This window comes from Nicotiana attenuata, unplaced genomic scaffold (genome assembly GCF_001879085.1).
Source record: "Nicotiana attenuata strain UT unplaced genomic scaffold, NIATTr2, whole genome shotgun sequence".
Classification (NCBI taxonomy): Eukaryota; Viridiplantae; Streptophyta; class Magnoliopsida; order Solanales; family Solanaceae; genus Nicotiana; species Nicotiana attenuata.
In genome coordinates this window covers 42,013-56,016 of record NW_017674471.1, presented here as the reverse complement: position 1 = coordinate 56,016, position 14,004 = coordinate 42,013, and positions in this window count along the sequence as shown.

The window sequence follows — 14,004 nt, the reverse complement described above, 5'->3', positions numbered from 1 at the left end:
GATCGCATTGACCATTCTGTGTAACCTTTCGCGATCGCATCCCTACGTCCGCGAACGCGTAGGGAAAATTCGCCCAGTTATTTTGAAGCCTAAAAACAGAACCAGTGACGGGATTTTTCCATCTTCTTCACACGAACCTCTCTCTCAAATCCTCCATAGACGAAATTCAAGTTCCCTTTCCTCCACAACTCGTTGGGTAAGTAATCTTAACATCGTTTCCTCATTATTTTATCATCTAATCACTAAATTCTAGGCCTAAAAACATGAAATCAAGGTAGAAATTAGGGCTTTTGGGTAGAGTTAGGTTTTTGAAAATTTTGGGCGATTCAACCTCAATTTGGGGTCGGATCTTGAAACAAATTATATATTTGAACTCGTGGGGTTATGGGTGATTGGAATTTGGTCCGAGCCTCGAGTTTGGACCATGTGGGCCCGGTGTCGGATTTTGCTATTTTTGGAAGAATGGTAGGAAATTCATTTCTAGGCTATGGGATCATGTTGTTGAGCCTCATTTGATCTTATTGAATTAATTATGATTAGATATCATTGTTTCGGAGTCGAATTCTAGAGGAAAGGCGGTGTTAGAGGCTTGATTGCAATTTTCGGACCGAGGTAAGTGTTTGATCTAACTTTGGCTTGAGGGAATAGGATTAGAGTATCATAAATGCTATTTGCTGATTGATCGAGTACGGTGTATAGGCGTGGTGACGAGTGTCTATACACCGGAGTCTAGCATGACCGTGGGTCCTAGTTTGTACTTGTTTTTGAGATAATTTGGAACTCTTCTAAGCTACAACATGTTTTTCTGCAAATATGAAGAGTTTGAGGACAAGTTGTGAAATATTAATATATTGGAGCATTGGCTCGAGTGATAAATACCATTGAGTAAGAGATGAACGTATTGAAAAGAGTTGTGATTAATCCCTTGCTGGGATGGTTTGATTACAGTGAGTATTGCCCTTGCCGGGTTTTGAAAGATATTGTTATTGTTCCCTTGCCGGGACTTGGTTGTTATTTGTGTTATTCCCTTGCCGGGATAGTTCATATTACTTGTTTATTCCTCTTGCCCGTTTGGTTGTGACTGTTGTTTGGGTGAGGAAGAGTGAAATTGCACGAAGGGTCATTCCGTGCTATTCTTGATTATATTTGCACGAAGGGTCATTCCGTGCTATGTTTTGACTATTTATGCACGAAGGTACATTCCGTGCTCTGATTTGATTATATTTGCACGAAGGGTCATTCCGTGCCATGAGATGAGAGCTACGTGAGGGAAAGCACGAAAGGTGATGTCGTGCATTTTATTTGATTGCTTTGGGTGAGATTGAGAGTAAAAGCACGAAGGGTGATGCCGTGCAACTATTGAATTTCTTATTCTTTGATAATTATTGTTGTGTCATGTTTCTTAATTACGCCGATGAACTTTATATCCAAATTGTACTTTCCCCACAGCATGTTTTCCTCCCTTTTAACTGTTTAGTTTCGGTATTTCTTTCCTTTTATTGCATATTGTATATAAAAATTGTACAGGTTGGTTTGGTAGTCCTGTCTAGCCTCGTCACTACTTCGCCGGGGTTAGGCCAGACACTTACCAGCACATGGGGTTGGTTGTGCTGATGCTACACTCTGTGCATTTCTTTGTGCACAGATCCAGGTGCAGCTTTTGGACAACAGCAGTAGGATTCTTATCCGGGAGCTATCTTCAGTCCAGGGACTCTCGAGGTAGCCTAGCTGGCGTTCGCAGGCCGAAGTCCCTTTCCTTATTTCAGTTTGTTTTCATTGTACCAAAACAGACATGTGTATTTCTTTCATTCAGACTTGTTGTAGTATTCTATAGTAGTCCGTGAGCTAGTGACACCAGATTTTGGGTAGGGATGTGTTTCAAACTTCCGCATTTTTATATCTTTTGTTAAACTTAAAGTCTTCCGCATTTCTTTAACTGTTGTTAGTTTATTATGTTGTTGAGGTTGAATAGCGAATGTTTAATGTATGGCTGGCCTAGCTCCGTTAGTAGGCGCCATCACGACGCCCGATGGTGGGAAAAATCCGGGTCGTGACACCGGACCTCCAAAATTAATTCCGATCGCACTCCTAAGTCACAAATCATCCCCCGAAGCTAACCGAATCACCGGAAATCACATCCGAGCCCTCTAACTCAATAGTCAACATTCGGTTGACTTTTCCAACTTAAGCTTTCCTTAAAGAGACTAAGTGTCTCATTTCTTATCAAAACCATTCCAAATCAACTCTAACACACCACATACCGATAACGAAATATGAAGAAGCATGAAATGGGGGAAACGGAGCAATAACACATGAGACGACGGGTCGGGTCGTCACATCTGCAAATCCCATTTTCCTTAAGCATATAGAAACCTATGATTCAAATTTTCATATGCTGCTGGTTTGGTGAGTTTAGTGATCATGGCTGGCTCACCTGATCTATCAGCTGAGTAGTCTGATAGAGGCTCGCTTCTTCAAGTTCAAGTTCCGCTTGCTGCTTTTCATTTTGATAGGAGTAGATGTCACGACTCAAAATCCATTAAGGGTCGTGATGGCGCCGGACACCGCTGTCAGGCAAGCCAACCAAGTACTTAATTAAACTCCAGTTTTAACAATTTTAAAAACCAAGATTTTTACTTTAAATTTCATAAGTAAAAAGATAACTGCTTCAATTCAAATTAGATACTAGCAATCAATACAAAATATTTAAAAACCATCCCAGAACCCGCTGTCACAAGTGCATGAGCATCTACTAATAAGGAAATAAAATACAATACAGTATCCGTCCGGAATACAGTGGACAGAAAGAAAATACAATTTACTGGAAGGGACTTTACTAGCTGCAGGCCGCCTCGAATAATGCAACTCACCTAGTCCCCGAATCATCCATGCTGCTATGCCCAGTAGGCCGCTAGAGTAACATATACCTGTGCAACAAAAATGCACAGAAGTGTAGTATGAGTACGTAAACAACGTGTACTCAATGAGTATCCCGTCTAATCTCGAAGAAGTAGAGACGAGATGGTCAACTTCGACACTCACTAGAGGTCAATTGACAATATACTAAAAATGCGAGGAAATCATGGATTTATATGGCAGTCCTAATTCACGAAGCCAGAAAACAGGTAAACACCTTCAACAAATAATCAAGGATTTTCAAGATTTACTCTTTATTATCTTATCAATTTATATCAAGCCACGAAGGGCAGATTTCACTTAAAATTCTCAAGCAACAATATAACATGCGCAAATCACACCGAGGCGACGGCCCGATCCAACAGAAATAAACTGTGCACTTGCCGAGGGTCGACGGCGCGCCTATAGATGCATCTATTTAATTTGCCGAGGCGTTCGGCCCGTTCCATAAATAAACACATACCCTGCTCGCGAATCATGCATGCGACGCAGGTACACGAAGAGATACATGCTCAATCAGTCAATTAAGAACTTATACACGAAGAGATACATGCTCAATCAGTCAATTAAGAACTTATCGGGAATATTTATCCAAATAAAACAATTTCTCTTTTTAACAATTCAGGAAAAATGATGTTTAATCTCCTTTTAAATTCATTTACTAATCCAAGGTGATTTGAGCAATTCAAGCTATCAATAGGTTCATAAATAATCCAAGTATAACATGCTTTTGGGCCCTAACTACCCGGACAATGGTATAATAGTAGCTACGCACAGACTCTCGTCACCTCGTGCGTACGTAGCCCCCGCAAATAGGAGCACATAATCAATTATTTCACCTATGGGGACAATTTCCTCTTACAAGGTTAGAAAGAAGACTCACCTCGCTCCGAAGATCCATAACCGGCATTCCACGCCCTTCCGAAGACTCTAATTGATGCACCACGCTCCAAAACTAGCCAACGGTTACGCAAATCCATTAATATATGCTCAAATATTCGTTACAATCTAATTTATAGCAATTCCTAACTCCGATCGAAAAGTTAACCAAAACGCCCTCGGGCCCACGTGCGCGGAATCCGAAATTTTTCGAAGATATACTCTACCCATAGCTTCACTAGCTCAAATATATAATTTACTCCTAATTCCATGCTCAAGTTCGTGGTAAAATCCAATTTATCAAGTTTCTAGGTTTTCTTCCAAAAATCCCAATTTTCATGTCTAATTCCATGATATAATCTTGTATTTAACTTGGAAATGAGTAGGAGTAACTTACCTTAACATAGATGACGAAAATCTCACTTGAAGCTCTCCCAAAAATCGCCCAAGCCAAGAAAATATGAGAAGACATGGCAAAAATCCCGATTTTAAACAACCATTCTGCCCCCAGCATTTTTTGCACCTGCGGTCCAACGACCGCTTCTGCGGTTCCGCAGGTGCGGTCCAGATACCGCTTCTGCGGTTACCCACCAGGCCTCCCTTTTTCGCTTCTGCGGAACAATGACCGCATCTGCGGTCCTCTCCAGCTGCCCCTCTTCCGCTTCTGCGACTATCCTTCCGCAGATGCGGTCCCACTTCTGCGGAATTTTGACCGCATCTGCGGTCCTCGAGCCTTGACCAACCTTCCGATTCTGCGGCTTTCTTTCCGCTTCTGCGGGCCGCTTCTGCGGCTAACCCACCGCAGAAGTGGAAATACCAGCAACCAGATCCTTCAGCTGTCCAAAATTCCAAATTTCGATCCATTAATCACCCAGAATCCACCCGAGGCCCCTGGGACCCCCAACCAAACATACCAACCAATCCTAAAACACATTACGGACTTGCTAGAGGCCTCAAATCACATCAAACAGTGCCAAAATCATGAATCAACCCCCAATCCAAGCTTTATGAACTTTAGAGCTTCCAACTTCTACTTTCGATGCTTACACCTATCAAATCACGTCCGATTGACCTCAAATTTTACACACAAGTCATATTCGACATTACAGACCTACTGCAACTTCTGGAATCGGATTCCGACCCCGATATCAAAAAGTCCACTTCCGGTCAAACTTCTCAAAAAACCTTCAAATTTCTATCTTTAGCCAAATGGCTCCAAAATGACCTACGGACCTACGAATTCACTTCCGATCGCGCTCCCAACTCCAGAATCACCATACGGAGCTATTCACAGACTCGGAATTCCAAACGGACATCGATAGCACTGAAATGCACTTCAAGCCAAACTTATAAAATTCTTCAAAAATGCTAACTTCCACAATAGGCGCCAAAACGCTCCCGGGTTATCCAAAACCCGAACCGGGCATACGCCCAAGTCCGAAATCATCATACGAACCTGCTGGAACCTTCAGATCCCGATTCCGAGGTCGTTTACTTAAAATTCCAATCCTAGTTCATTCTTTCAACTTTAAGCTTCCGAAATGAGAATTCTTTTGCCAATTCAACTCTGGGCTTCCCAAAAATTCAATTCCGACCACGCGCACAAGTCATAATACCTGAAGTGAAGCTGCTCACGGCCTCAGGCTGCTGAGAGGAGTGCTAGAACTCAAAACGACCGGTTGGGTCGTTACAGTAGGTGCTTGCAGCTCGCTCACTGTCTACTAAATGAGCCTTCACTGCCCGCCCGGCCCCTATCTTTAATCTTAAGTAAAGTGAAGTCAAATCAATGAAGTGAACAGCCCAACCTCTTTGTTTGAAGCTTTGCCAGGAAGCTTCTACTTGTTGAAGCTTTGTTTCCCCTAATTCCGAAACACAACAATAGACTTGCCACTATAGTATAGGAAAAAGCTTCTCTTTGATAAGCGGTCATAGGCCTTTGGCGACTTTCTTGCCTTACGAAAAGAAGTTCATTTCATTTTCCCGGGAATTTTGGAAAAAAGCCGCTTCCTCCTTGAAGGCGTAAGGAAGAGCCTATTCATGTGCAGTTGATTCTCGAACGAAGTGAAGAATGACAGCGGCTCTCTCTTCCTAGTAGCGGACAATACGATTACTGAGGGTGAGCAGTCTCACATTCTCGAGGAAAAGCAGATGGTGAAAGACCTGGCAAGCACATAAGCTCGTCCAGTCCACTTTAATTGATTTTTTTAGCTTTTTTTTTTGCGGTTCACAATATTTGATTTTTTTAGATATTAAAAAGGAGCTAACTTCTTTTTTCCAAAGGTGCCCTTGGAGTAAAGAGCCTAGGAGTATTTGTTACATTTCCAATGAACAAATTAAGATTAATATGGTCAACTTTATTGTTAATTAATGCTAAAAGATGAATAGCTTAATTAACAACCACAAAATCAATTAAAGTGGATAAGAAGGAGTATCTTTCTTCAGTTGCCATTAAAAAATAAAAATAGTTAACTAAATTAGCCGCCCATATTAGCAATAAGCCAAGAACAACCACATTTTTTACTCGATTTATAAAGTGGGTTGATTTTATTTATTTTTTTATAGTCAGTTGTAGGAATGGGCATTCTGGCAGTTTGAACTGAATATGAAAATTTCAATTTGGATTTTCAATTTCGGATTGAAGAAATTAAAAGTCAAATTCAATCCAAATAAGATCGGATCAGATTGGATTTTTAAAGTTCGAATTCAGAATAATCGGATTGGATATTTTGAATTTTCGGTTTTGAACCGATAAATTGAGATTCTTTTTTCTTGGTACAAAAAAGGAATATCCAAGTAAAATATTCATGTTGCCTTAATAGTTTCTCATTCCACCAAAATTATTCAAATGAAGTATTTATGCCAGCAACAAAACTATTATTAAGGAAACGCAACAAGCACATTAGCAAGGCCCTATGAATTAATAAGTCAAACACAATAAAACCATGCCGAATTAGATAGTAATGCATATACAAGATTTGAAATACAAAATCTAGAAAATTAAATCAAAATCTAAGACTCAAATCTTTCTATTGTTGCCTTGGGTCCACAATTAATCCTACGGATCCTTAGGATTGGTATATTCTTTTCTATCCTATAGTTTGTAGTTTCCCTAAATCAAGCCAAGTATCACCCCTTTGTTCCGTGTTGAAATAGAACCTTAATTTAATACTTATTTTTTCATTAGATTTTAGATTGTTATTGATTAGATATTAGTATTAGATGAGATTTCATGAAACAATTATTTTTTGATTTCTTTATAGGAGAGGACAAATCTCTTTTTTTCGATGCGAATTTGACACGACATAGGAGAAGTCCTTTACTAAAAATTATATTATTATATTATTTTTAATAATATAAAGGGGGTTCAAAAATATTAATATATAGTGAAGTGTTCCCCCAGATTCAGAATTTTTTTTCAATATTCACAATCCTTATTAGTTAATAATACAAATAGATATAGCAAATAAATGGAATTGGATGCTATGTCAATCCCATATATGGATTGATATTCACATATATCAAGATAATATTGTAGATTGATCTATAGATCCATATCAAAAGATCCATATCAAATACAGCCTCTATCTTTATTTTATAATGCTGTGTTGTGGGCCGGGCCCAGCCCGGGACCGCCCCGGGCCCGCGAGACCACGGGCCTAACTGTCCGGTTCAAATGGGACGGTCTCAAACGGTCTTTAAGGCCCACTGTGGGCCGGTCCTACCCAAATAGACCGCGAGCCCGGGACCGGCAGGCGGGCCTGAGCCGGTTCAACCGGGCCAAACGGGCCCAACGGTAATTTTTTAATTTTTTTTTAAAAAGGCCAACGGTTAGAAATTTAAAAAGTAGCCGTTGGCCTGCAATTTCAGCCGTTTGGCATTTTAAAAAATAGCCATTTGGCCCCCTAAATTTTGTTTTAACCGCAAACTTTTCATAATTATACTTTTTCCCTTTTCTCAACTATAAATACCCCCTCATTCTTTCATTTTTACTCACAAAATCATCAATCTCTCTCAGTCTCTCTCTAATTTTCTTCTATAATTGCTTACTTTATTATTGCAATTTGTGAAAAATTATGAAGTTGGTGAATTGAAGTATTCAAGTCTTCAAGTCTTCAACGATATACAATTTTCAAGAAGTTGTTCGTCAATTCGGTAAACTCGTTCCAACTCTTAAGTTTTAATATTATAGTTTTGTTTGTTTTAGTTTGTATAATTATAATTAATATGGCCTTTTCTTTGAAAAAAATATTTGGTGGTAAGGGAAAATCTAAAATTGGTGAATCTAGTCGCCAAGCTACTACCCCTCCCCCGGCTCCCCGACCCAGACCTGTTACGTCCTCCTCCACCTATTATTCTTGATAGTGATAACCCTTGTTTTCAATTTAGCGATAGTCAATTTTGCCATGATGTTGCACCAGGTCAACAATTAAATGATGAATATATGAATGCTCTTTATCCTAGTGAAACTATTGATGAAAATGATGAGGAAAATGAAGATTTAGATGAAACGCAACCGGATTTAGATGATACACCAACTAGTCCTATTGTTAATCCAACTGATAATAATCCAAATGATGCCTCGCCTGACCCTCCTGTAGTAACCCCTACTTTTAATAGACAACGTTCTAAACGCCCCGAAACATCACTTGTTTGGAACTTTTTTACTCAACTAAGAGATCAAAATAAGGCTAAGTGTAAAACTTGTGGGTCTTTGTTGGCTCATAAATTTGCTGGAGACCGTAGCGGTACGGGTAGTTTGACTAGACACTTAAAGACACACCCTAGAGATAAAGCTAGATATCTTCAAATGAAAGCGCAGCTAGAGGGGAAAAATGTAGGTACTGAGGTTAACCCTAGTACCGGGTCAAATCTAGTTCAATCGGGAATTAACACTGTTACCGGTGACATTTTATATTACAATCCAAATAAAGATCGTGAAGAATTAGAAAAAATGGTTACTGTTATGTGCTTACCCTATAGTTTTCCTTCTAACCCTCACTTTGTGCATTATATTAGAAAAGTTTTTAATCCTACTTATAAAGGATGGCCTCGCGCAACCGTAAAGAGCGATATTTATAAATATAAACATGAATATGAACAATATTTGCGGTATTTATTTACTCCTATGGATTGTCGCATTGCTATTACCACTAATATTGGTAGAAGTGGTAATGACTGTGATTATGTTACTGTAACCACTCATTGGATTGATGAAGTGGAAAATACAAAAACGCATTATTGCTTATAGAATAATTAATTCACGTCACACAGGTAAGTTTATTGCTAACACAGTTGCAGATATTTGTAGATATTTTTGCATTAGAGATAAAATAATGTCAATTTCTATGAATAATGCTTCTAATAACACTAATGCTATAGGATTGCTTACAACTACACAAAATCCTGCATTTAGTAATTATTTCCATGTTAGATGTATTTGTCATATTTACCATTTAATCGTCGGTGAAGGTATGAAAATTTTAAATTTGGAAATTGAAAAGGTTAAAATGGCTCTTAATTGGCTTTTTTATTCAAACCGTAGAAGTAGACTTAGAGAATATTTTAAAAAATATGATGAATTTGGCCTAAGAGAGAGAAAGGTTCCTAAAGCTTGTCCGACTAGATGGAATTGTATGTACGAAAGTTTAGTTGTTGCATATGAATATAGAAACCCAATAAATGCAACGTTTAATGCTCGTGTTGGTGGTGAGGATGATGATGAAATCCTTGCAAATCAAGATTGGACTAATGTTAAAATTCTTATAGATTTTTTAGAACAATTTTATATTGCTACAAATGAATTTTCTGGGCAATATTATCCTACTATTTCAAACTGTTTAGTTTATATTGAAGAACTATGTGATTTATTTGTTCAATTTTCAGAGGATGGGGTAATTTATGAACTTGCTATAAATGCAATGAAAGAAAAGTATAAAAAAAATATTTTTTCCCTATCCCCCCTATTTATGGTGTTGCTGCCATGTTAAATCTTACCATGAAATTAGGAGGTCCTCACTTTTGGTATTCAAATATTTATAGGGCTTTAGATCTTTCAGATGAGGAATTAGCTACACTTGCAGATGCAAAAGCCTCAATTAAAATAAATACTCAAACAATTTATAATGCTTATCAACAAGCCTTAGATCATGCTAGACCAAATGTTCCAACTCCTACTTTGTCTAGTTCGCAACCATCTAAAAGAACTGCGGGCCTAAAAATACTTAGTTCTTGGACGGAGTTCAGGGGTTCTCAAGGTGATAATATTGATGATACTTCACATCTAAATGAGTTTCAAGTTTATTTGTCGTAGGGACTTGAAAAAGAGAATCCAGACGGCACCTTTGATCTTTTGGAATGGTGGAAGGCCAGAGAAAAACACTTTCCAGTTCTTTCAAGGATGGCTCGAGATATTTTATGTGTTCAAGCTTCAACAGTGGCATCAGAGAGTGCTTTCAGTCAAGCGAGACTTCAAATAGGTGATCATAGAGCGTCTATGAGGGAGAGCTTGGAAAAATCAGTACTCTTCAGAGATTGGATCTGTTCGGAAAGAAGAAATTTTGGACTTGCTGAATCACAACCGGAGATAGACGAAGCTTATGAAGAAATGCTAGCGGAACTTGAGGAGGATGCTGCTTCGCCCGGAAGCGGTGATGAACAAGCTTATTTTCCGCCACCACCAACGAAAATTCCTCCGAACCTTGAAGGATTTATGAAATTTGTTAGAGATAATATGTAGACTAATATGTAACTTGTATTTTGGCACATCTTCATTAGTTTTTTTTCCTTTTAATGGTGGTATTAGCACCTTGTTGTGCTCATTCCATTGGCGGGAGGAAGACTAAGAAAGATATTGCCATTTTTGTTAATGTCGTAATAATAAAAGTTATAAGGCATTCCCTTGAATATCTCTTTGCAATTTTTTTGTTATTTTAATTGCTCTTTAGAAGATTTAAGTTACAATTCTATAATATATTTACAAGAAATTATATATATATATATATATAATTTACAAGAAAATGTCTTAGATAAAAAAATTCAAAAAAAAAAAGCCCGGAACACTTAGGCCCGTGGGCACGCCCCATTTAGCCCGGGACCATGTGGTCGTAGGCCCACAGTGGGCCGGTTCCACCCATTAGGCCCGTGAAGCCCGTGACCGTTTGGCACGGGACCGCCAAAGCACAGCCCACCAAAGCCCGGGACCGTAAAGAGCGGCCCGTTTGGCCCATTTAGGCCCGGGCCCGGCCCAGAAAGTAGCCTTATTATTTTATTCCAAGGGGCAGCATTATAATTATAATCTAACTAATAAATAGTATGGTAGAAAGAAATAGATGAATCTTTCTTTCTACCATATTATCTATCTATTAGAATACTGCCGATTCTAGTCCACTCATTTCATTTAAGACATGAAATTAGAATCTTTTTTATTTTATTTCGTCAATTTTGGCTAAGAACTCAAAAGTCAAGTTTCATACAAATTAGTTAATAATTAATCGTTTTGACTGACTGTTTTTACGTAAGTTTTTATAAACGCAAAAAATAAAACTGGCATGGTCAAGAATGAAAAGAACCCTATATTCAATTTAGTAGAGCAACAACACCAGAATTTTGGAAGTTCCTCCGGTGTTTGTCAATAATGCACTCTGGGCAGTCATCCTAGGAACTACTTTTGTTAGGAAAACTCTGGTTTGTAATATAACTAATACTGTTTCAAACAATACTGTCCAACTAGACAGCCTCAATGTGGCGCCACCCATGTAATTAGTTTTATTAATTAATTAAGTATCTGGTTAACCAAAAAAAATATTGAAAGTAATTAGTATTGAATATATGAGCTAATATTTGATGAATGGGATATTGAACTTATTAGAATACAAGGAATATGAGCGTTCCATGGATTGGACTACATATGAAGTATACAATTTTTAGATTTCCAAAAATCCGAAGAAGTCTCTGATCCGAAATCTGGTCCAACATCCAAAGTTTTTAAAAATTAAATTCGAAATTCAATTCATAATACGAAAATCCAAACAAAAAATCTAAAAAGTTCGAATTTTGATTTGGATTTTGAGTTATGCCCAACCTTAGCCAGTTGTGTCAAGATATATTTTTCCTGATTCTTAGCATTTATTTTAGGTAATAGGAAACCAAATTTCCTCAAAATCCTTACCTTCCCCATTTTTTCAAAACTCTCCAAATTCCTTACGTTCCCTAATTCTTCTAAACTTTCACATCACTGTTTTAAAGTGTATATATAACGCATATTCCTTATACTCCCTATATGATTTGTACATGACATGTATAATCCAGACCTTTTGTATTATACATATGTGTTATATAACTAATGTATAATTATATATTGAATAATTATTTTATGTATATATGATTTATATATGAAATATATAATTCAGACCTTTTTATTATATAAATGGCATACACTTTCTATGTTTAATGTATAATTACATATACAATAATTTTAATATGTAGTGTAAATAAATAATCAAAGCATTCTTATTTACTAATATTTGACTTTGTACCTAAAGATTTGGTTATATTAACTTAAAAAGAAAAAAGATCTTTACCTGAAGCTTTACATGAGAACTAGTATTAGTACCCGTGCGGATGCGCGGACACTAATCATGTCAAATATTTAAGTTATTTGGATTCTATGTAAATAATCTTAAAATTTACACTTTCTCAGTAAATACGGATAATCATTGGATATTAACTACATGATAAAAAATTACCATTTCTTCTATTTTTCTTTTTTAATACCATCATTGGATCCTAAAAATAGTCAGGAAGCAAAATAATAACTCATACTTATGGCAAAACAATCAAATGTTGAGACAATGAATGACTCTTTAGATAAGACTTAACTCTTTTACTACTATTGTACTCTTATTTTGCGTGTTCATATATCTTAAAAATATTTCTTTCTTAAAATTTCAGTTTCTAAAACATTATTTTTCAATAATAATTATTTTTATAATAATGTGATTGAAAATATTATTCTTAATTCAAAACTCATTTTAGTTGGCTATCTAAAAATATAAAAATAGCTAGTGAATTTTTTTTACTCCATTTTGATATTTAACATTAACCATGTTAAATATCTGAGGAACTGCTACTGGCGGATCTTTGCCTAGAACCGAAGCTGACCTTTAGCTAGCCGACCATGTGCCAGAAGTAGTTATTTGAGTTATATGTAAATAACCTTAACATTTAAACCTTCTAAATAAGTATAGATAACCGTCAGATATTAATTATTAAGAAACACTACATGAAAAAAGGCTAACATTTTCTCAATTCTCGTAGTGATAATTTTATTTTTACACTATTCTCATAGGTGTCATTGGAACCTAAAAATAGCCACAGTGTAAAATAATAACTCATATTTATGGCAAAGCACAAAGGTTGACACGATATGAACGATTCTTTGATTATGACGTGACTCTTATACTACGACTTGAACTCTTATTTGGTATGATTTTATCTTTCAAAAAATATTTCTATTTTGAAATTTTAATTTCTAAATTTTTATATATATTATAATAATGATTATCTTTATAATGATGCAAGTGAAGAAATTATCCTTGATTTAAAATTCACTTTAATCGGCTATCTAAAATTTTAAATGACTCTTTCGCAGGATTTATTTCAATATGACTCCACTTTAAGTTTATCGATATCTCTAGCCCCAGAATTTGAATTTTCAATACCCTAAATATACAAAAGTTTTGTTCTTTGAATCATTAAATGTTACATTAGTTGATTATTATTATTATAAAATATTGCATATATTGTCTTAAAATTGTCAAGTAGTTTAATTTTTGACACCATACTTGGCTTAACCTCAATGCAAACTACTCAAATTGCATTCCAATTCAAATTCGAATATCATACCAGTTTGTTAGTAATAGTAATTTTTTAAAAACTTCACATAATGTAAATTAAAAAAAATATTTTAAGATATCCTTATCTTATAATCTATGTATTTGAGTTGAAAAAAAATATATTTGAAATCGATGAGATTAACTTTAAAAATTTTTAAACAAAGATGAAACATAAGAAGAAATTTATTGTCATCTTTTATTTCTCGTTTTTAGATCTTTCTAATATTTTTTTAATATTTATTTTCTTTTATATTATTTGTTATGTCATTATTTCTTTTGTTACAAAAAATTAATTTATTTCACTATAAAAGGATGA